Here is a 20,656-nt window from a genome sequence, read left to right on the forward strand (position 1 = left end):
ATCCGGCCGCTCTTTTGTCTGCTATGAACTCCCAGTGACCCTTCCTTCCTCCGAGGCCTGCAGAGGGACGGGGACCCTCCTGCAGACGCAGCTAAACAACATCTAGTTGTCATCTCACCTCGAAAAGTAAATGTACTACAGTGCACGATATTAAGCGGATTCCTTTTTCTGGCACCCTGGACACACCTTAGTGCACCCACCCGTGGATGTGAGGCTCGTACGGAACACCCTTAGACACGGCCTCGCTACTCGCTCTTAACGTCCATTCTTAAAGACGTGGGCCTCTTGCCGGACGATGGTAAGGACAGCGGGCTCACACAGTACACGTTTTATGTCTAGGCACTCACATTGTACACTCTGTCCAGTCCCGCGGAGAAGGCTCACGCTGTGAGATTCCAGGACTGTGAGGTTCATACTGTACCAATCTAGTGACGTGAGGCTCCCCTGGCACAGTCATGAGAAAACGAGGCCAGCTCCGTAGAATCCTGCAAGCCAGAAGCAGCTCACACTGTACCAGCATGCCCGGGAGGATTATACAGTGACAAGGAGTGCGCGCGAAGGCCCCTGCACAGGTCTACGCACTTGAGGGTCACACAGAACAACTTAAGGGGGGACGGGCTTCTCCTATATAATCATCTGGACATAGGCCACATGGGGTACAATATAGGGGCATACTATTCAAACCTGTGGAAATACTTTTCATGTTGTACAATACTGCATGCAGAAGAGATTGAATGTACTGTTTTAACGCATGTTTTCCTGTGAGGCACAGAAGGGAGACTTTCTTGGTGGACTGGAAGAGCGCACCCCCCTAACAGACAATGGGGTAGTTGTCGGTGTTGATGCTTATCGAAGGAGGGCGGAGTTGTCATATCAAAGGCACTCGGGCACTACCGGAGGTCATTGTAAATGTGTCAAACCCTGAACCCTTTGAAATGGCAGCAGCTCACCCAGGAGCCTCAGTGGTGTCAGCCAGCACGTAATTTGCATGAGGTTGTTAAGGGCAGATGGTCACAGGGATAAGAAGAACATTGGCTAGAACAAACTTTTTTCTAATTCGCAGAGTTTTCATTTTACTTTAGGGCAACATCTAGTTCATTTCTTGTATTAGGATCTGGAAACTTACATTTAAATACACATTTTCTTCCACAGAACATGCCTCGAGTGCTACACTTTCTCATAAAAATGAAATTATCTTTGCACTTTTGCAAGTCTGTAGTTTCTAGAAGGTGGACATTGGGTAACATGGGCTTATCAGAAAGATATACCGTGGTAAGGACGCTTGGTGTGGGTTTGCATCAGTGTGTTTCTTGGGCCTTTGTGTTTAAGGTAAAAAATAGTATGTTCTAAAGTCACCCGAGGCATGGCTGTTATCTCAGTGCAGAAACCCCAAACATTAGAGCCCAGTGAATTCTCGGCACATCCTGTTGAATCATCCAACCCTTTAAACCGCCCCAAAAACGTACTAGTGTATTATATGGGGCCTGGCTGCAACGCCCCTCCCCCATCCGAAACCATCATAAGCCCAAAAGTGGCAATGTATTTATACGGTCAACCCGGGAGAAATCTAATCCTGGCTGCAAAGTTTCAGCCCTTTAACAATGCCAAAAGATAATGCAGTATAGGGACAGCCCGGTGAACGCTGCATCTGTCTGCTGGAGCCCCACCCTTTGCACCCCATGCTTCCTTCAAGAGTGTTTGAAATGTCGTCTTGGAATGTTGTGCCCTTCCGAGCCCGGTTCCTGTTTTGCTTCTCTTTGAGACCTGTCACCCCCTGAACCAGGCTGAATAAAGCATCCACGTGTTCCCTTTGTCCCGGCTAATCCTTTGTGATTCTTGACTTTGAAAGTGGCCATTCTTGGAGCCCCAGACTACCCTATTTGATGAGCAGTTGCCCTTTTTCAGGGGTAAAGTGACCGTACGTGACAGCTCAGCTTCCAAACTCACATCCTTACAGGTCAGTACTATACAAAATCCAGGAGGTTTAGCTGTTACTCTGAATATTTCCACTCTCAGAAAAAACAAACGCGTCACTGTGCAAAATGAAGAATTACTTATGTAGATCTAAACATTATTGCAAGTGTATCCATTCAGGACACAGCCTTTGAAAGAATTCGTTTTAGATTAATTTTCGAGCACACCAGGCGAAACTTGTACAAACTCTAGAGCATCGACTTGTAGCAAATATTTATTTATTCGTTACTTCTTTATAAAAAAACAAATTAATTAATTACATTTCCTTGCATAAAGGAATAATTCTGGACATGACTGGCAATCTATTTATCGTGTACAAAATATATACTATTAATTCCAGCTTTGTGTGCTATGGAACACCCTTGTTTGTAACGAAAAAACATACCGGTAACCTGAATGTGGACTCATCTGTGCATATGGTGTGCATTATTCCTACAAAGTAAATCCAGCGCAGCTCAGACACGCATCAGCTCGAGAGCGCAGACCTCAGAGGCGGCGGCGCCCTCGCCTCCGAACATGGGCCTTCTCATAGCCACCCTTCAGGGGGGCATCATGCTGCTGACCCTGCCAGTGCACCTCTTGGCTCTCTTAGGAGTATGGCAGCCACTAGCCAATAAGATGTTTCCGTACGTGTTGGCCACATTTAGCCACGTCTAGAACCGGAAGATGCATTCCTTCAAGAAGACTCTTTTCACCAATATGCTAGACTTCGCCGGCCCCGGGGGGAAGCTCAACATTTTGGAGGTCGGAAGCGGAACGGGAACAAATTTCCAGTTTTTCCCGCCAGGATGCCGAGTCACGTGCACGGATCCGAACCCAGACTTCGAGCGCTTCCTGGGCAAGAGCGTTGCAGAAAATGACCACGTCCGGTTCACGCGCTTCCTCGTGGCGTCTGGGGAAGACATGTCGGCGGTGGCCAGCGGCTCCGCGGATGCTGTGGTCTGCACGCTGGTGCGGTGTTCGGTGCGGAACGTGGAGGGGGTCCTCAAGGAGGTGGTGCGAGTCCTCAGACCGGTGAGTATTCTGTAGTGCTATTTTGAGATGTACAAGTTTAATATGGCAGCTGACTTTCACTTTCTCTGAGTCACTATTTCGAAGCGCAGATTACAAGGGAAAACTCGGCAAAGCAATAGCTACGACCTATATATTGGGCAAATGGCACTGGTTTCCTGACCCACACTTCACATGAATTATGTCAAAGCTGAGATTATTACTTGTTCACAAATTACATATTTTAGCCAATAGAACGTGTGCACTTTCTAAACTTGTAGGATTGCACATTCATAAAGGTTAAAATTTACAGAGACTTTATCTGCCAGCCTATGGCATTACTTACCCAAGCGAAGGGTCGTTTATAGGAATTCCATTCCATTGTTTGATCCTCTACCCCTTTCCTAAACAATTCCATGTTCCGCATTTTATGCAGTCTATGCTTCATAGCATGTATGGAAAACTTGGAATCACTGAAAAATCATAAAAATAATGCATGTAGGAGGCAAGAAATGATCCAGGCTTTGTAGGCAACAGGCACCTCTATGTAGGATCCTGGGCAACACCCACCCTCTTGCTGAGGCAGATCTTTATCTTTTTGTTAGGAATGTCGCAAAGCACACTTTTGAAAACACTGCACTTCACGTGCACAACTCGACTTGTGTCATTTGTATCAGTGTAAACCTACGATTTTGTGTACTTGACTGTACGCTTCTCCACATTTTAGTAAGTCAATGCCAAACATACTTTTATGATGCTAGTAATACAAAATATATATATCTCTCTCAAAAAAAAAATATATATAGATAGATACACATAGAGAGAGACAAATTGTGTTTATAATTTTTGAACTACAGTAACTCATTATTCCTCTAATAACTAGCATATCTTTTCCGGAAAACCAACTGGCTCTGCAGATTTTCCTTTATTTATTCCAGTATTTTCTAAAGTGTTAATTTAGGGAATTGGATATCCTTAAACAAAGTAGCTTAACTTCCTAGTTGAAATATTCTCTCTATAGGTCAGAACTATGATCTTGAAACTCCAAATATATTTCCCTTACATTTTCTATTGTTGTTGAAATATTATTTCTACTTTTTTTTGCCTTGGTCTTCTACAATAGAATGACATTCCTAGCATACAATTCTCCAAAAGCAACCCACCTCAGCTTACTCAAATTATGATTCAGAATGCCTTACGCCTAAGAGATGTTTACGTGCCTCTGTTGCCTGCAATGTGTGGGGGCTCGCAGTGTGTGTGGGGGCTCGCAGTGTGTGTGGGGGGGCTCGCAGTGTGTGGGGGGCTCTGTGTGGCTGTGTGTGTGGGGGGCTCTGTGTGGGTGTGTGTGTGGGGGGCTCTGTGTGGGTGTGTGTGGGGGGGCTCTGTGTGGGTGTTTGTCATTTGCGAGAGATTAAGCTATTGGCATTGTAAATGACAATGCCATTTATTTATGTTAAAAAAACATAAATAAAAATAATGTCAAGAGCAATGCCAATAGCTCTAACTTTAACAAAGGCAAAACCATTGCATTGTAAATGCTTGTTGTTTTTGTTACAGATTGGGCACTCTGTATTCAGTTTATAAAGGCTTCAACAACGGTTTCAGCACTCTACGCAAAAATTAACAGTGTTTCTTGTCACAATCCACAGTCAATGAGTATCACTAATATTGGCACATAAGAAAAACAGTAGCCAAATTCAATAGATGTTTTTCTTATTCCAATGTTCTCTTTATTTTTCAACCAGATTCTGATATACTGACCAGACTGCGTGCGGTTATTAGGCAGTTTGAAGATTGTTAGAACACTGTACAGAGTGCTTTATTCACACTGCCTTTGAAATACTGTGTTTTGCTTGAAGAATATACCATATGCCATATACTGAGAGCCGTGAAGTCTCTCAAAGAGACGAAATGCGTTGGCTATGATGAATCAGTTTGTGAAAGAAGAAGCTGTTCCTTTTTTCCTTATGTGCAAATATTAGTGATACTCATTGACTGTGGATTGTGACAAGAAACACCTAATTTTTGCATAGAGTGCTGAAACCGTTGTTGCAGTGTTAAGTGTGTAGGACTAGTTCCAATATTGTGGGGAGCATAGAGGGAAGTGCTCCCTGGTTTTGTGCACTTATAACCAAATAAGGGGACAATATTCATGTGTTGGGTGCGGATTCTATTAGCCTCTGCCCTCTGTTCTGCTGTTTGCAGTTTATCAAGGCCTAGTGCTTGATATTAACTCAAGACAGAGCCAGGTTAGACTAATTAGGGCCTCAACTGCTCTGGTACCTGCAAGGTACTCAATTTGAGATAAAGGCAGTGCTGAGTATGTGCACTCTACGGAGTCCACTGGAATCAGATTCTGCTGCTGTGCCTTGAAAGCTTCCAGTTGCAGTCACTGTTTTAAGTGGTGTAGGTAGTTTAAGGACGGAGTTCAGTCTCTAAACTGCTTCAGAGACTGTCAAACACTTGCTTTTGGTTTAATAGCCCTCAATGGAAGGCACTGCAGGCAGACTTTCCAATCATTCTGCTCCTATCAGTGTAGGGGTTCTTAGAACATTCCTCTTCCGCTCAGCAATATAATTAAGCAACTCAGGGGCTATGCTACCTCACCCTCTCTTTTTCATCTGTTTGTAGTAGCACTGAGTGGTTAGTCCACTCCTTTGGTTTAAAAGTGTAAGCCTATGCCGATGACACACAGCTCTTCCTTACACTGGACCAGGATTCTGACAATTCCATCCGTCACCTGGGGTCTGCTTGACAGTCATTCATGTCCTGAGGACTACTAAATGTATTCAGATGAACAGAGATAAAACAGAAGTTCTTGTCGTTGGTGGAACTACCTCAGCTGGGATGTTGGACCACTGTCCCATGCCAGATGTAGCTGAAAAGATTAAGAACCTGGTCACCACATTTAACTTTCCATCCTTAAAATCAAAAGGTTTGCTCTTCTTGCATTTTACAACAGTGGATCATGATATGATATTGCCATTGCACCACTGCCCTAAACAACTGGAGAGGGTAAGAGCCTTTATTTTCTACCTCGGCTTGCTGGAAACTGCATTGGGAAGACTACAATGTAGTCACAATATACCAATAATGCTAGAGTTAGGGATGCAGAAATGTCAAGTTCCTTCAATGGTTTCCAGACAAAAAACGGATCCACTTTCAAATTCTCTGTCTTACTCATCAGGTCTATTACAGAGTGCAAAGGCAGCCCAACCTCATTGGCTGACGTGTTGGTGCCCCACACTCCTATGTCGCTTCCGCAATCCAGCGCCCAGGCCCTGCATCATATTATTTCCTTCCAGCGGGCTAGATGTGAGCGGGGGGCCTTTTGTTAACTTAGGCAGCGTATACAAATTGAGCTATCTTTGGCCCCTCAACTCATTCCTTCCCATTGTAAAGTCATAATTGTTTCAGGACAGCCTGGACTACCATGCAGTCCTGATGGCTTGTGCTTTGTCTGTTTCAGATCTATCAGTCTATTCTTGGATCACGAGTGTCAGGACACCTGTGGTCACAGAAACACAAACAGAAAATGTGTTCCTACAGCACCACTGCCCTGGATGATGCTTGTTGTTGCACTGAGGCCAGCTGGGTTGGAAGGAGCCTGTGGTTTGTTGGAGGTTCACCGGTTTGCAGCCACCTTCAGGCAGGAGGTGCATCGTGCAGATCTTCCAGAGCTTTCTTCCATTCAAGTGTTGCTCCTTTCCGGGCTGAGCAGTTCAAAGGTCAGTTAAGTCAGAACTGCTCTAGGTCACCTTCTTCTCAACTGGCGTTTGACTGATAAAGTCACAGAGCTCAAATTGTAAGAAAATGGAGCAAGCTGGATGTCACTGAACTCAGAGGAAAACAGCTCTTACAATGGAAGTGATGCCAAGACCCACCCCCTCCCCAACCGCCACCTCCACCACCTTCTTCCAGTATCAGGTAGGGGAGCAAAGCAATAGAAATGGTCATGTTGTCAGGTACACCAGGGACCCAGGACAGCCAGCAGGTAACAGCAAACAAACAGACAGACACACAGGTCCTCCTCACCCTCATCCAGCAGCACTCCCCTTAGGGGTGCAAGTGAACACAGTGGTATCCAGAAGAATAATCTGCTGCCATCACAGCCAGTCACATCAAAGCATTGGAACTATCCACTCTCTGTGTGATTTGAGTACACTTTGGCCTTTTTGAGTCTCTTGGTAAAGCGTATGGGATCACAGGAGACTGGATGTGTATTACACGTAGTATTCCAGACATCAAGTAATTAACCGGAGGGGATACAACGGTTGCTATCTGAAGAAGGTGATCTTCAGAGGGACCAAACCCTATCTCCTGAACAGACAGCACCCTTTTGAGGTCCACCACCTCTGGAAAGGCCGCTGCTGCTGGAAGAACATCTCAGAGAAGGACTGGGCTGCTGCACTCTCCAAACGCTTCCCCAAGCACACCAACATCCTAGTGGAAGACATCAAAAACTTCAATGAATGGGTCACCACCTGCACCAACATCCTGGCCCCCTGCAAGCACAACAAACAAAAAAACAAGCATTGGCATAGCCAATAGCTCTCCTTTTTAGGACAGTAAGTGTTTATTTAGAAGTTGGTGCTATGTTGTAGAGTATTGTAGCGGATGTGTTTTCTGTAAAAAAAAAAATGTACCTAAAAGTGTTATATGTGGTAGTTTGGATTGCAACCTAAGTAAGTCTAGGTCAGATTTATGATGAAAAAGATCATGCTTATCAAGTTATTCGGGTAACACGATCCTTTTCAAGGAGAATTACAATAAGAAGAAATACATTAATCTTCACAAAACCATGCATCTGCAACAATAATTAACAGGCACTGTGGAATGCCCCTTTGCTTGCTGGTGTAGAATGTGGGTTGTGGACAAATATGAAATATACTGGAGAAATTGTGGAGGTGGGCACAATCTGCCACCTGGCATAACGTTCTTGTATAAATATCTTAAATAGTTCAACATGTTTTTAAACCTCTGTTCTGCCTTACATCCTACTCAAACTCTTTTTCCTATCTTATAGCTCACCCAGCCCCAATTACTGGTACTCCTTGCATATGGCTCCCTCCCGTGCTGTCAGAGCAGATCCCCAAGACTGCCAACTCTCAACACTTGAATTCTTCGTCCGGTTGAGAAACTGGTGTGTAGTGGATGAGCTACTTCATCATCCTTTGTAGACCAACCTCTACCTCAGATTCTGCCTCTCTTTCTCTACCGAGTACCATCCTAAGGATTTTGTTACCCCATCCAAAATTGATATTGACATCATTAAATATATTTTGTAATCTTGCTGGCTTGAATGAGCAGAAAATGGGTAATAAAATTCAAAGCTATTCTGAAAAGGGAGCACCAAACTATTTACCCAAATCCATTTTTTTTCGCTAACACTGGTCACCTGAAGTGTTCCCCACCCAAAACTTCTCAACAATGATTGCCCCAATGTGGGCAGAGCTTCCCCCACTATACTGTATATTGCATGCCTCGCAAAGTGCGGCGAGACCTAAAAATACCGACCAGTTGTTGCTTTAACCTATTCCATGCTCGTGACGGCTGGAGTCACGGTGGGCGTGTGCGCACGACGCCCGCTGGCCGTCCGAGCAACGACCGCGACTGGTATGTCCAGCACGGCGGCGGAATTCGCGCCACAGTGAAGACTTTAAACAAAATCGTATAGATAGATTTGTAACATCACTTTTCTGCTCTTTAATTTTTAGGTCAAGCCTAAACAGCGCTTGCGCTGTAGGCGATCTGTTGTATTACTTTGTGGAGTATTGGCTCGGGCACGAGCAGCGACGCAGGGGCGCGCACGATGGAGCGAGCAGGGGCGCGCACGTGTGTGCCTTTGCGACTGACGCTGGAATCTGGGGATCACGGTTCGATCCCCGGCGCCAGATTAGCCCAGCACCATGTGACTCTGGGCAATAGCTTGCTTAATCTTCCTGACGGCCCCCAGCGCTTGGAGACCCAGTCCTGCCAAGTATCACGCAACAGGTGTGACACCAACGCATTTCAGTGTGGTGGTCCGCATCACCGCACTGAAATGCGTTGTCACGCATACGATGCATTCCACATTATGTGTCTGCTGAAGTGCTGCCTTAAACTGAAGTGTGTGGCAGCTATCAGCACGTCGCCCCTGGCCTGCACACACAGCTTGTGCTGGCTTGGTGTGCCCGCAGTTAAACTACGGGACGCTGGCAGGCAGCTCACTGTTCTGCTACAATGTATATTAATCCCCGGCGCCACTCTGCCAGTCAGGTTGTAATTAATCTGGCCGCCCGGCCGTGTCGCTGCGGGGTGACGTCATGTCCTGTTGCCGAGGAGATTTTGAGCTGCTGGGTTTGTGCACAGACCAGACCACAATCATAATCATGGTTCTCTTTAAGCAACGCTGCTGCTGCTTGCATCAACCTGGCCGCCCGCACTGTGGCCCCGTCATATGGCCGTCACCTGCTGCAAATCCGAAATTGCCGAGCCTGGGGTCCAAGTCTCCCTCTCTAGCGCACTCTGTGCCTGAGCGTCACCCAGCTGTGCAGCAGCCAGGGGCTGCCAGCACTGGACAGACTTGTCACACTGACCAGGCCGCCAACCGAGAGCGGACTATCCTGCAGTGGACCGAGGAGGAGGGCGCCAAACAGAAATGTTTGTTGCCCGTGGGAGTCAGTTGCTCGGGGCCTGAGGAGTCTGGCTCCTGCCTTGAATGGTTATTTCTTGAAAAGGAAACCAAGCCTGACATGGTAAGTAACAAGAGTACACTTTGTAAGTAAAATGTGTGCAGGCTGCAAGAAACGGAGAACTGATTTGGGGAACTGGAGCACCTGGTTAAGGTATTCGGAATCGAATTTTGACAAGTTTTACAAGTTTTATGGTATGAAAAACTTAGATCCTGTATATTTTATGGAGCCGTGCTTCCTAGGAAAAAATGCATGAAACAGTTCATTGTTTTTTGTTTCACGAACTGCTACGATAGATTTCTTTTTTAAGAATGCAGTTTTGCCCTAGCCAAAGTAATGTTACTATTATTTTAAATTTTAACTCATTCTTCTCACATACGTTTATGTGCACAGTGTGTTGCCATATCGAGAGCCATCGACTTTGACACCATGCCGAATCATTTTATACATTACCACTCACAGGTTTTTTAAAACATGCCAATATGGGAATAGTGACTCAAACCATGTATGGTCCAGATATTACAGTCCTGCCTAAACCAGATAGAGATTTCCTGTGAAAAGATGATCTAACAGACAAATAACATTATTATACCTTGACATCAAAATATATATGTGAAATTCCTGGCTGATAGACTTACATTGTTCCATACGTAAATAATACACACTGACCAATCGAGCTACATCGGGGACAAACATTTGGTAATATTAGGAAGGCAGTTGCAGACACAGTCACGGCGCCTGCTGCAAAGTGTTGAACAAGTAAGTAGCAGCCACCCTGAATGTGTGTCAGACGCATTAATGGCAGAGTGGCGCGATTAGGCAGCTGCATTTCAGAGTGGGTGCTCACTAAGGAGACCAGCATTTATGATGTAACTCACTGTTCATGGATGATGATGTTGGGTGGTCGCCTCTTAGGTTACAAGGGCACTAGATTACTACCTCCATGTCTGGTGCTTTGGAGCAGTTTTAAGATCTTGGAGTTTCTTGTTGCTCAAATGGGTATCATTTCTGATATTTATATGTTTCCCTTGTCTTCATTGCTTGACTTTGCTTGCGAGAAAGTGTCACTCATTGTCACTGAAATGTCACTCTTAATTACACTGAAATTATGAAAATGTCACACATAGAGATCCACAACCTTGGCAGCTATGGAGACCCTTACGGGTGATTGTTTGCACTTTACAAATGTGAAAAATATATACATATATATATATTGTTATACCTGCAACTCCAAACCTTCCTAAGCTCTCGGCCGCTTCGTCGCTGAAAAGCACCACCTCGCTCACTGTGCATTTTAATGCCTGTGTCCCAAACCCCTTCAGGCTCCATTCTCTCCTCCAGCCCCACTTTCTCGTCGTCACACACTTCAACCTCCCTTGTTTCACCAGCCGCCCACACCTCGGCTAATCATGACCTTTATTTCCTTTACATGATCTATTCATATCCCTCCATCCCTCCATCCCTCTCACCTCCGGCTCAAGCTCTCGTCTTTCCTCCCTGTATGTATCCAGACTCCTCAGCCCGCTCTGTTGTTTGTTTCTCCGTCCCTTCCAGACAGTTCGTGCGTTTCACGCCTCTCCTTTCGCCCGCCCGGAAATCCGTTTTGCGTGCCAGGCCTCGCTCTCGCTATGCATTGCTGTTCTAGGTGGCGTGTGTGGCATGTTTAGGGTTAGTGAACTTAATTGACAAATAATCGAGGCGAACAAAGGAACTCCCACACAAGACTCAGTGTTTACATCATCACACGTTATCGTTTCGGCACCAATACAACATTTTAGAGAAAATCCAATTCCTTTGTTCGCCTCGATTATTGTCAATTAGAATCACTAACCCTAAAGATGGCGACATGGCGCACACTCCACTGAGCAGAGCAGTGGACAGCGAGAGCGAGGCCTGGTACGCACATCTAACCCGAAACAGAGGCCTGGCACGCAAAAATAAATCTAAACATGCCACGCACGCCACCTAAAACAGCAATGCATGACGAGAGCCAGGCCTGGCACGCAAAACGGATTTCCAGGCGGGAGAAAGGAGAGGCGTGAAACGCACGAACTGCCTGGAAGGGACGGAGAAACAACAGAGCGGGCTGCGGAGTCTACACACAGGGAGGAAAGACGGAGAGCTGGAATCCGGAGGTGAGAGGGATGGAGGGGACACAGGGAGGAAAGACGGAGAGCTTGAGCCAGAGGTGAGAGGGATGGAGGGATATGAATCGATCATGTAAAGGAGAGAAAGGTCATTATTAGCCGAGGTGTGGGCGGCTGGTGAAACAAGGGAGGGGGCTGTTGTGAGGTGAGATACTTCTGTGTGTGACGAGAAAAGTGGGGATGCCAGGTGTTCAGCGAAGCCTATGGGCGTTCAGTCTGGTCACCGGCGGACATCTGGAGGGAAAAGACCACCTGGTGGGAAATTAAATAGCTTGAGCACGCCTATTTCACTGGACCTCTCCGACCCTGCCTCCCCGTAATCCTCTGCAGCTGCTCAGTCCCATTTAATTTATCGACTCCCTCTGGTGCTCCTTCCCCCTCCTCATGCAGCTGTCGCCAGTGCTTTTGCGGCCTTGCGTCCTCTCTCCTTCCAGGCGCTATAACAATTCGCTAGGAGGACACCCAGTGTCGGACCCGCTCAAGTGACGCGCTTCCTGTTAGGATACCCGTGTTAGTATGTCACTGAGTGCATTATTCACAGCGTGATCGACTACCGCGTTCTCATATTACACTGCAGTACCTACTGCAGCCCAAGTTGTCAGTTTATGATGACACAAAATAGTGGTTCCACGATTACCATGAAATGCGGTTTCGACCATCTCACGATGTTTACAGCCATCTACCTGACTGAGGGAAAAACAGGCCATACATTGAGTTTATTTTTTTTATTTTTGTCAGACTACTACGTTATCAGAGAGCGGGGCGCGTATATTATTTAAAATGTCTGCCGAGAGGAACGGGTCCGTTTGAGTTTCGAAGTGAAGTTTTCATTTTTTTTTGTGCTTTTCATCGGAAAATTTGGAGTCTCGGTTTCGGAAAATATGCTTATACACTGACAGACACCATCTGACATGCTAACGAGTGCATCAATCCCCCGTCCTACCCAAGGTAAATCCTCTGTGGCAGTCGCCATCCTAGATCAAGGCTGCCGCTGGGGGGGGACTGGTAAGCCTTGAGCGCCGCATGCACTCTTGCATTGCAAAGGTGCCCGCGATCCTCGATGTGGCAGCACTTAGGAAGGAGAAGGTGTTCTCTATAAACAGCCCCAGTAACACATCATTGGTGATGTTAATAACGAGGTATGTGAACACCTGCAGTGCAGAGGCCCCAGACAAATGGGACTTTAGTCTGGCGATGGCGAGATTAAGTTAATGGATAGTGGACCCTTGCCCTCGTGTTTACAATGAGTCTTGTCCCAGACTTAAACAACGCACCTGCCATGCCTGCGTTGTCTGATCCATGATTTTGGTCTGTGGGCTTGTTGTACTTCCTGTGTTCACTCGCCTCTAGTCTGCCTCGGTGCTGTTTGTCGCTTCTACTTCACCTGTTAGATTCAACCCTCCCAGATGCCTGTTGGTCAACTGAATGTGTTGGTGATGGGCAATGGTAGAGTTGGGAAAGGGCATGTGGCGGACAGGTGTCCTGTAGGTTACATGAATGTGTAAAGAGCGACGAGTTCTGTAAGTTTGTGTTGGAAGGTGGTAATGCCACACTCACCAGCAGTTGTGTCCATCATTATCACACTGCGCAAGATGATAATCATCCTGTCTCCCTGACTGTATTCGTGCAATGAAAACAACAGAACCCTTTGAGAGATGTGGTGTAGCAGCCAGGGCAGCTGACTTCAGAGCACAGGGCTCCCGGTTAGATCCCCGGCTTCGGTGGTAGCTCAGCTCAGCACAATGTGACTCTGAGCAATAGTTCACTTAATTTCCAAAACAGCCCCCAGCGCCTTGAGACCCCTGGGTGAGTAGTATGTGCTTTACAAATACTCTTTTTTTTTAATGACTTCAAGTTATCTGGCCAGAACTTGAAAGGGGATGGGATAGCTGTATTTTCATATATGAGATTCGTACATACATTGCTGTGGTTTACTGTACATTTTAGTTTTGTGAATATATTTTATAACTTTTTTTTTACCACATGATGTGATATACTGTCTGTACAACATTGCTGCATGCTCCAAACATGTGTGATATTTTATATTGGGGATTGTTTTCTCAATTCCCCCTGTAGACACTTTATGGTTGCAGGAGTGTCCTCTGTTGCACCATCAGTCCGGACCTCACCTTATTCCAATACTGACCATCTTCATTTGGAGATATTGCGGGTATTTTGTGTTCACTGCTACCATTGTGGTGGTTTGTTTGCCTGTTGCAGCCCTTCTCTCGCTCTCTGCCCTGCCTCAGCCCTTCTCTCTTCCCTACTTGAGCCCTTCTGTCTCTCTCTTCCCTGCCTCAGCCCTTCTCTCTCTCTTCCCCAGTGCTTCTCTCTCTCTCTCTCTCTCTCTCTCTCTCTCTCTTACCTGCCTCAGCCCTTCTCTCTCCTTCCCTCCTTTCTCTGCCTCATTACTCTTCTCCTTCCACTACTTCAGCCCCCTTTCCTATCTGTCCCTTCCCTGCCTCAGCCCTTCTCTTTCTTTCTCTTTCTTTCTCTTTCTTTCTCTTTCTTTCTCTTTCTTTCTCTTTCTTTCTCTTTCTTTCTCTTTCTTTCTCTTTCTTTCTCTTTCTTTCTCTTTCTTTCTCTTTCTTTCTCTTTCTTTCTCTTTCTTTCTCTTTCTTTCTCTTTCTTCCTCTTTCTTTCTCTCTTGCCCCAGCCCTTCTCTCTCGCTTTTGGAACCTTATAAGTATTTAGTTATGCAACACAATATCCTTGGTGGAACAACATCAACCGTTGTATGGCTAAACACTTATAAAGTCCCAAAGGTGAGACCTATTGGCTATTCCAATGCTTGTTAGGTCTCGTCCTATGCAACGCGCATGCGCTACACAGGAGGAGACCTAATTCCACCGGCAGAGCTTTTGCAGCAAAGAAGTGCATGCGTTACATTGCTTGACCCTGCTAAAATCCATCTTTAATGAGCCCAAACAAAGGATTTGTTAAGCTTTTCATAACTTGTGATGTCTCGGACGGAGAAAGGGCTGGAGGGCGCCACTCCTCCCAGAGGAGATCTGCTAGGGTGAAAGTCAGGAGGCAGACCCCTTCCTCACATGTGCGCTCCTCATGCTCACTCTCGGCAGCCTACCTTGATGACTCTCCCCAAGGAAACCCTGCGCCCGGCCCTGGCCTGCGAGGTTCGCGGCATGTGAGGCCTGCCAAAGAAGCAGAGGGACGCAGACCTGAAGCGCGCCCCTGGGGAGCTGGATGCACCCCGCAGGTATACATCCAAAGATTGTTAAAACTTCGCAGTATTGCGTGTTTAAAAGAGGAGAGGAATTGGCCTAACGGCTAGGGCGCTCGACCTCGGACCTGGGTTCAAGCCAAACATCCTGTGATTCTGGGCAAATCACTTAATCTCCCCATGCCTAACAAAAATGAATGTGTGTCCTCGTGTAACGTAACTAGTGCTATGTAAAGCGCTCTGATACCTGATTTGGTGCAGGTCAAGTTCGCACTATATAAAACTGCAAAACAAAATATATATATATTTTGGGTGATGAAGCCAACATTGCTTTGTCCAAGATCACACAATTTGAGACAGCTGTTATCACAACTTGTTCTGACAACTTAAAATGTAGCTACTCAACCATATCTCCCCCCTGAGAAAGCAGCAAACTACTGTTGACTTTCCCAGGCACTACAGGCCCAAAGTGTTTCCTGCTGTTGAACTGCTCTTCCAGGTGCTGATCTGCTCCCTGTTCATTGGCTGCTTCGCTTGGGTGTTGTCATTTAAAGGGAGCTCTTGTTTATCGCTTTCTTTTGCGCCCCTTGTGGCGGAGGTGGGCAATAACAATAATACCTGGAGGGTTGCCCCGCCCGTCCCCATGTCTGCCTTGTTTGTGCCTTGTGATGAGCACGTGCGTTGAGGGGACTCTGGTCTGTGCCCTGTTTTCACAGATCTCACCCGCTCTCCCCCCTCCCAATAGCCTCCTCTTCTAGCTCTTCCTCTGCCAAGGCTGGCTCGAGCAGCTGCTGCTGTGCCGGGGTCTGGGCCATCTGTGGTGGGAGAGACTCCCGGAACTGGTGACATCAGTCCCATGAACCTCTGCCCTGGCACTGTTCCTGCTACTGCGAGGAGGGTTGGGTGCTAGTGATGTACGCACTGCCACCTTGGCACTGTCTCTCTTCTCAGGGAGGGAGCTGTGCATGATCTGCCACCCTGGACGTGCACTGATCACACTAGCGGCTTAAGACCCACAATCCTGGCACTGCCTGCGCCACATGGGCGAGGAATGGGGCCTGGCTGCACTGACGCTGCCATGCTCACACAGGGAGGAGGGTGGGCGCTAATTTCACAGGCTCAGCTGCCCTGGCAGTGCTCCTGCCACCGGGAGTAGGTTGGTTTGTCTGCTGCCCTTTCTTCCATCCCCCATATCCTTAAAGGAGGAGTGATGGCACCTACTAGCTTTATATGCTAGCTGACACTGTTCCAGCTAAAGAAGGGAGGGCTTTGCTCTAGCTGTAGTGGCTGTCCGACCCTGGCACTTCTCCTTCTACGGGGCGGAGGGAGAGACGCGAGCAGCTCATGGCCTCTCTACCCTGGCCCTTCTTCTTCTGGGTCTCTCTTCCCTGGCACAGCTCCTTCTGGACCTCTCTACCCTGGCACTGCTACCTCTGGGCCTCTCTACCCTGGCACTGCTCCTTCTGGGGGTCTCTACCCTGGCACAGCTCCCTCAGAGCCTCTCCAGTCTCTATCTCACTTTCCTGTGGGAGGAGCAAGGAGCAACCGGCGAGGAGCGAGCAACGAGCAAGGAGCGAGCAGGCGTGGTGGCGAGTGCTGGGCAAGGTGAAGGTGAAGCGGGGGGAGCCGCGGCGGAAAGCTGACGCTGACGCCCGCCACTGGGAGACTACCGGGGGTCGAGAGCCCACTGGCGGATCACTAAGCTCCCTCTCTGCGACCTGTAACCTGCAATTTGGGACCCTAGCTACAGACGCCGCCACTGCCGAAAACACGCCGCCGAAACACGCTCTGCCCCGCCTACCTGGCAGAAAGGAGGAGGAAGAGGAAAGGTGAGGCGGTGAGATCCAACAACGTGCTCTCACAGGACTCTCACAAGAATCAAGGCTTCGGGGGGAGGGCGAGAGCGAGACGCGAGCGCGGCAGCCGCTAGAGGCTGCCGCAAAGTAAGAGCCCCGGGGGTTTGACCGACAGGCAGTCCGACTAGGTTCGGCTGACCAGCGCGCCCCCCCGGCGTGCTCCGCTCACAATTAACCAGCCAGCTCCCCCTTTGCGACCCCCCCTCCACCCCTTCTATCTCTTTCTTACCACCGGCAGCAATAGTAGCACAAGGGGGAGCAAGGAATAGGGTAAAGGTACCCGATTACTCCCCAATTGCTTCAACCACCACTTTACTAACAGACCAACAGTGGGGAGCTGCGGAGGAGATCAAGAGAACCGAGCAACAGGGTAGCGCTGGAGTGCGGAAGAAGAACAAGAACTCTACACGAAGAAGACGCAGAAGAAATACTGAGCCCATCCAGAGACTTGGGGCCCACATATGGAATGAGGTCTGGAAGGACTAGGGGGTCACCGGAGCACAAGCCAGGGCAAAAAACAAAGACAAAAAAGGGAAACGAGAAAACGGACATAGACAATTCCATTTCCTCTACCGGTATGGAGCCGACTCTCTCCGTAACCGAGACAGCATCGGGGCCGATCAACACCAAAAAAAAGCAGGGATCACCAATGGCATTGCTCCGAGGGACACCGGCCAACAAGCTGCATACTGTAAAAAAGATTCATCAACCCAAAATTTACACAAAGTTCGAATTCCTAAAGGATGCAGGTTCAGCCATATGCTCGAGCAACAAACATCTCCAAGGGCTGCAATCCCCAGTGCTCCCCTCGCCATTGGGGCCAACATGTCCACCTCTGCGCGAAACGAATACAAGTACCCTGGCCCCAGGAGCCTCCACGGCTACTGTCATGGCCGACCTTCACCAACGTGGCACCTTAAAGCACAGGACCACAAGCGTAAGTGCATCTTTCGAGTCCCTGGAGACCTCACCTGCAATAGGAAAACCCTTCGACTCAACCTCCACACAGCAGTCATCACCCGCTCATTCAGCCGGCTGCATCCCATGGCCCTCACCGATCGAGATTATAGCCAACCCAAAATCTTCTCCAGAAGCGAAAGTAGTAGACAAACCAGACAAACTAGACAAACTGGATCCCCTAGATACCCGTCTAAATACAGGGGAATCCAGAGCTGGCCCACAGACACCGAGATCGATAAAGATAACCTCATCGGCTACTCCCAAGGAAACACAACTGGTGCAGGGCATACACTCAAGGAGTCTTAATCACAGTCCTCCAATCAATTCTCATTCGGCAGGCACAGGCGCCTTACCACTTATAGATCTGGGAAACCGCGGCTCAACTCCAAGCTCCTCGTGCAGGGTGGTATCCAGCCGACACAACCCCAGCCGGGAAACCGAAGGCAGGGCTACACTGCCTCACCCCAATAAACAAGAATGGGAATACAGGCTAGCTACCGACAAACCAGATTACACAGATCCGCTTTCCCCTAACTCACCTTTGGCAGTCAACAACAACACTGTCCATACCTCAATCCTTCACATCGCCAACGAGAAAGAGCGGGGAAAAGACCACAATACCGGAACTTGGAGCTCACTTCTAAACACAATCCAGCTAGCAGTAGATGCTCTGCAATATCAATCAGACAAAATGGAGATTCAACTCAACCTCCTTAACACACTGGCAGTCTTCACAGCGGGCATTGACGACAAGCTGGGCAATCTAAATAACCTGATACTAAGAGCACAAACAAATACTTACCTAAGTTGCAATTGCAGCCAGGCAGTAGACAAATTAGCTACACTGCCTTCAATGCTAACCGATCTAATAGGTGACATAAAGACCCTACACAGAGGTAAAGAAATTAAAGAAATGGGCCCTATTACACTTGAAGAAGAAAACATCACCAGTAAACCACCTGCCACAAATTCAACTGTCCAGAATGCCCACGCAAACGAGGAAGCTATCCAGAAGGGATTGGAGTCGCCAAAAAAACTCAACGCAAAACAACGGCGTCAACAAAAAAGAAAAGGACGTAAGCAAAAATCTCTTACAACTACAGCAAATTTCTTTCCCATTTTTTCTGGCACTACCAGAATACGCATGGAGAGCACAAACAACGCCCATCCCACAGAAGGTGAAATTCTAGCTTCCACCAGCCAAATCCAGCAGCAAAAGCCAAACGGCAGCCCGACGTTTCGAGAAGGTCACGGGCCCCAAATTCTATCGGCCGATGATTTAATCGGTCAATCAGACGTACACAGAATAGCGGCGATAAATACCAGCCAGCACACACAACCCACCAGGACCTTAGCACACCAAGAGCTGGCCCCCGAATGCCAAATGGCAGTCCTAACATCGCCAAACAGGGAGGCCCCCCCATCAAAGGGACATTTCCGCCGAGTCCATCAACCAAGATGCTCTAAAAATAGCCGCAAATAAGAAACCATCCGCGCCAAATGCCAAGCAGGAGGCCAGGGCAAGAACCACCGGCCTAACGTCAAGCCAATCTCATGATGCACAAACTAGAGTCACACTGACTACGACCACGACTATTCATTCTGCCCCTAGCCAAACAGAGCACCCAAAGGCAAATTGGCCACGAGAGACGCAAACAATACTCAAGCATCCAACAGCAACTAAAGCAATAATCCACAGCTCTAACACGCCAAGTGTCGGCAGAAACTCAGCATCACACATAGCTCTGCCTGACCTTGGCTCAGGAGTTCATGCTCACCATACATCTACAAAACAACAAGCAAAAGGAAGCCAAAAACAACCAACAGAGAGCCTGGTTTTCTACCCGGAATACAGATCACAAGGGCGGCAGGACGTACTGAATCGAGGAAACATTCTTAAACTGATTAAATGCATCCCAATCCTGGAGGGCATAAGCTCCAAGGATTTAATTTCTGTTGAATTCTTGCCCGCTTCAATTCCAAAAAGCCAGGAGGCGACTAGGACGACTTGGTCCTCCAGCAGCATTGCAGATCTAATTTCATCAGAAGCAGAGCAATTTAAGACCTGGGGCATTAAGCTGGTCCCTTTACAAAGACCAGCCTATCCCTCTCCACTCCTGAGGAGAGTCAGTCCAGAATCAGAGATGCAACAGACTAACACCTCCAGTGTTCTCAGGGGTGCCCTGGGAAGCTCACCGAAAAAAAGGGAGAACAGCCCGTGGCAGCGACCAATGGACAGACCTCTGTTGACAACTGGCTCCGAGCCAGTGCCCACAATAGGCAGGCGCAACCCATCCTCAAAGGATCTCCAGATCCGCACATTCTCCATCACTAAGTCCCTGCGAGGTAGCCCGCCAAACAAGAACACACGCAGTATTGGGGATCGGATAGAATCCAGCGCAAGGGAGGCATCTCACTTAAACCATGCACTAACAAGAGAAACCGTGTCCCGAACGATCTTTACATGCCCCGAAGAGGTATGACGCCATCAACAAAGTGGAGAAAACATCAGAGGAAGGGCACTAGCCATTTGCTTTTGGAATATAAATGGCCTAAACTCAAAAAATGGACGACCCGGATTTTCTAAAGTATATTTCCCTATTTGATATTGTAATGTTACAAGAAACCTGGCTCTCAGGTATAAAACACATCCCGGGCTTCACCTGCTTCTCAACAGCAGCGGTCAGAACCAACAGATTTGGACATCAATCAGGAGGTTTAGCAACATATGTATCTACTACAACAATATTCTCGGCGGTCCTAATGGACTCATCCACATCTTCAACCTTTTCAGTAAAGATCAAACTACAGCTGGGTATTAAAGAAGAAGTATGCTTTGTCAACGCATATGTTCACCCCAAACACAGAGTCAAA

At 47.7% G+C, this 20,656-nt stretch overlaps 1 protein-coding gene and 1 pseudogene across 1 annotated transcript in view; both read left to right on the forward strand.

The window, feature by feature from the left end:
- Window positions 1-2,280: 2,280 nt before the first annotated feature.
- Window positions 2,281-3,265, forward strand: LOC144768266 (thiol S-methyltransferase TMT1B pseudogene; annotated as a pseudogene).
- An 8,319-nt stretch (window positions 3,266-11,584) lies between these two features.
- The window catches only part of LOC144759934 (uncharacterized), a 71,123-nt gene continuing 62,051 nt past the window's right edge, over window positions 11,585-20,656 (forward strand). Inside the window, exon 1 of the mRNA XM_078646509.1 lies at window positions 11,585-11,773. The gene's annotated coding sequence lies outside the window, so the exon portion shown is untranslated. The remainder of the gene's footprint in view (window positions 11,774-20,656) is intronic.

This window comes from Lissotriton helveticus, chromosome 1_1 (assembly GCF_964261635.1).
Source record: "Lissotriton helveticus chromosome 1_1, aLisHel1.1, whole genome shotgun sequence".
In the NCBI taxonomy this organism is placed as follows: domain Eukaryota; kingdom Metazoa; phylum Chordata; class Amphibia; order Caudata; family Salamandridae; genus Lissotriton; species Lissotriton helveticus.